The sequence below is a fragment of the Hippocampus comes genome, unplaced genomic scaffold (assembly GCF_001891065.2).
Source record: "Hippocampus comes isolate QL1 unplaced genomic scaffold, H_comes_QL1_v1.1 scaffold410, whole genome shotgun sequence".
Taxonomy (NCBI): domain Eukaryota; kingdom Metazoa; phylum Chordata; class Actinopteri; order Syngnathiformes; family Syngnathidae; genus Hippocampus; species Hippocampus comes.
The window spans coordinates 41,445-44,929 of NW_017805042.1; the positions used below are offsets into that span (position 1 = coordinate 41,445).

The following is a 3,485-nucleotide window of genomic DNA, read 5'->3' on the forward strand; positions in this document are numbered from 1 at the left end:
ATCGGAAGGTTCCTTGTTCAACCCGGCTTTTCGGCATGTGAGGCACAGAAACTCTTTCTTTCATGCAATTCCTGTCCAACAATGTGTGCTTTGACTCACTGTTGTGATTTTGGCCGATCATGTCCCATTAATTGACTTGTTTAGACGGACAAGTTCAAGCTATAAGGGGCTGAAATAGCTCAGTTGAAGAAGAAGCTCCACAAGAGGCCAAAATAACTCAGTTGGGAGAGCATGAGACTGAAAATCAAAAGGTCCCTTGTTCAACCCCGGATTTTGGCATGTAAGAGACAGAAATCAACTCAAGAACAATTTAATTGTCAAATGTGCCAATATGCAACAAACAGCACAGATGAAATTTCTTCACTTAATTTCTTTGTTGCGATGACTGGACTCCGATGTGTCCTGTGACTTGCCGTTGTTATCCTGGCAGATAAGATCCCATGAATTAACTGGTGAATAGGGCTGAAGAAACTCCACAAGAGGCTGAAATAGCTCAGTTGGAAGAGTGTTTGACTGAAGATCTCAAGGTCCCTGTTTAAACCCCACATTTTGGCATGTGAGGCACATGAATTGATTCTTTGTTGCGATGACTGTACGACAGGGATGTCCAAAGTCGGTCCTCAAGGGCCGCTCTGCTGCCTGTTTTCCAGCTCTCCCAGGAGCAACACACCCTGGCTTGATGCCGGGTTTCGGCATGTAAGACACATAATTCATTTCTTTGTTGTAATTACTGTTAGACAATGTGTCCTCTGACTCGCTGAGATTTTGGCCAACAAGATCCCATTAATTAACTGGTGAAAAGGGCTTAGTTAATACCAGAAGAGCCCTATATAGCTCAGTTGAGAGAGTGTTATACTAACGATCGGAAGGTTCCTTGTTCAACCCGGCTTTTCGGCATGTGAGGCACAGAAACTCTTTCTTTCATGCAATTCCTGTCCAACAATGTGTGCTTTGACTCACTGTTGTGATTTTGGCCGATCATGTCCCATTAATTGACTTGTTTAGACGGACAAGTTCAAGCTATAAGGGGCTGAAATAGCTCAGTTGAAGAAGAAGCTCCACAAGAGGCCAAAATAACTCAGTTGGGAGAGCATGAGACTGAAAATCAAAAGGTCCCTTGTTCAACCCCGGATTTTGGCATGTAAGAGACAGAAATCAACTCAAGAACAATTTAATTGTCAAATGTGCCAATATGCAACAAACAGCACAGATGAAATTTCTTCACTTAATTTCTTTGTTGCGATGACTGGACTCCGATGTGTCCTGTGACTTGCCGTTGTTATCCTGGCAGATAAGATCCCATGAATTAACTGGTGAATAGGGCTGAAGAAACTCCACAAGAGGCTGAAATAGCTCAGTTGGAAGAGTGTTTGACTGAAGATCTCAAGGTCCCTGTTTAAACCCCACATTTTGGCATGTGAGGCACATGAATTGATTCTTTGTTGCGATGACTGTACGACAGGGATGTCCAAAGTCGGTCCTCAAGGGCCGCTCTGCTGCCTGTTTTCCAGCTCTCCCAGGAGCAACACACCTCATTCAAATCATCAGGATCGTTCTTATGCTGCTTCGGAGCTGGCTGATGAGCTGATCATCTGAATCAGGTGTGTTGCATGTGGGAGAGCTGGAAAACAGGCGGGACAGTGGCTCTCCAGGCCCGGAGCTGGACATGTCTGCTGTACGATGATGTGTCCTTTGACTTGCTGTCGTCATTTTGGCTGATAAGATCCCATTAACTGACTGGTGAAAAGGGCTTAGTAAACGCCACAAGAGGCTGAAATACGTCAGTTGTGAGAGCGTTCGTCTGAAGATCTAAAGGTCCCTGGTTCAACCCTATGTTTCGGCATGGAAGGCACAGAATTCATTTCTTTGTTGCGATTACTGTACTATGATGTCTCCTCTGACTCGGTTGATTTTGGCCAATAATATCACATTAATTGACTGGTGAATTGTACTATGATGCCTCCTCTGACTCGGTTGATTTTGGCCAATATCACATTAATTGACTGGTGAAAAGGGCTGAAGAAACACCACAAGAGGCCGAAATAGCTCAGTTGGGACAGCGTTAGACTGAAGATCTAAAGGTCCCTGGTTCAAACCTGGGTTTCGGCATGTGAGGCACAGAATTGAGGCTGGTTTTTCGATTGCTGTCTGACGCTGTGTCCTTTGACTCACTGTTGTAATTTTGGTCGATAAGATCCCATTCATTGACTGGTGAAAAGGGCTGAAGAAACTCCACAAGAGGCTGGTTCAAACCCGGGTTTCGTCATGTGAGGAACAGGAATTGATTCTTTGTTGCAATTATCGTACAACTATGTGTTCTGTGACTCCCTGTTGAGATTTCGGCCGATAAGATCCCATTAACTGACTGGTGAAAATTCCTGAGAAAACTCCACAAGAGGCAGAAATAAATCAGGTGGGAGAGCGTTAGACTGGATATCTTAAGGTCTCTGTTTCAAACCCGGGTTTCGTCATGTGAGGAACAGGAATTGATTCTTTGTTGCAATTATCGTACAACTATGTGTTCTGTGACTCCCTGTTGAGATTTCGGCCGATAAGATCCCATTCATTGACTGGTGAAAAGGGCTGAAGAAACTCCACAAGAGGCTGGTTCAAACCCGGGTTTCGTCATGTGAGGAACAGGAATTGATTCTTTGTTGCAATTATCGTACAACTATGTGTTCTGTGACTCCCTGTTGAGATTTCGGCCGATAAGATCCCATTAACTGACCGGTGAAAATGCCTGAGAAAACTCCACAAGAGGCAGAAATAACTCAGGTGGGAGAGCGTTAGACTGGATCTCTTAAGGTCTCTGTTTCAAACCCGGGTTTCGGCATGTGAGGGACAGAATTCATTTCTTTGTTGCGATTACTGTATGACGCTGTGTCCATTAACTCACTGTTGTGACTTTGTCCGATAAGATCCTATTAATTGACTGGTGAAAAGGGTTGAAGGAACTCCACAAGCAGTGGTGGTTCTAGATCAGTTTTACTGAGGGGGCCGGGCTGGGGCCAGGGGTTTTTGATGGAGGGGCACATTCAACCCAGGGCTAAAAGTAGTGATGGCAAAATGAAGCCCAATAAAGCAGTGAAGCCCTCCAGGGAAATACTTCACACACGCTTCGGGGCTTCAAGATGAATCATTTACTTGACTACGCCATCATGTGGACAGGAAAATGCATAACATGCTTGGTGCATGCAATAAAATGGTGGGGTGTAAATCATGCTCTGAACACATCATATGTATTTGAGGAGTGTTTTTACATGAATTGTTCTGTGTTACTTTGTCTATGTTTGTGCTTATGCAACAAGTGAAAATGTGCAATCAGGAGGTAAAATAAAGTGCTTATTCGTTTTTATTTAAAAACAATATTTTTTCCAAAGTTTTTGGACTCAGGCGGTTTCTTTTTTTGCAGAGAATTTCACCTGCTTTTGAAAAAACTCTTTCACATGGTACTGATGAAGCAGGGGTGCATAGATATGTGATAG

The 3,485-nt window shown here is 43.8% G+C and overlaps 1 non-coding gene across 1 annotated transcript; it reads left to right on the forward strand.

Annotated features, from left to right (window-relative positions):
• The first annotated feature begins 2,036 nt into the window (after positions 1–2,036).
• On the forward strand, positions 2,037–2,109 carry trnaf-gaa (transfer RNA phenylalanine (anticodon GAA)). The gene has a single exon. It is a non-coding gene; the product is annotated as a tRNA-Phe (tRNA).
• Positions 2,110–3,485: the final 1,376 nt, after the last annotated feature.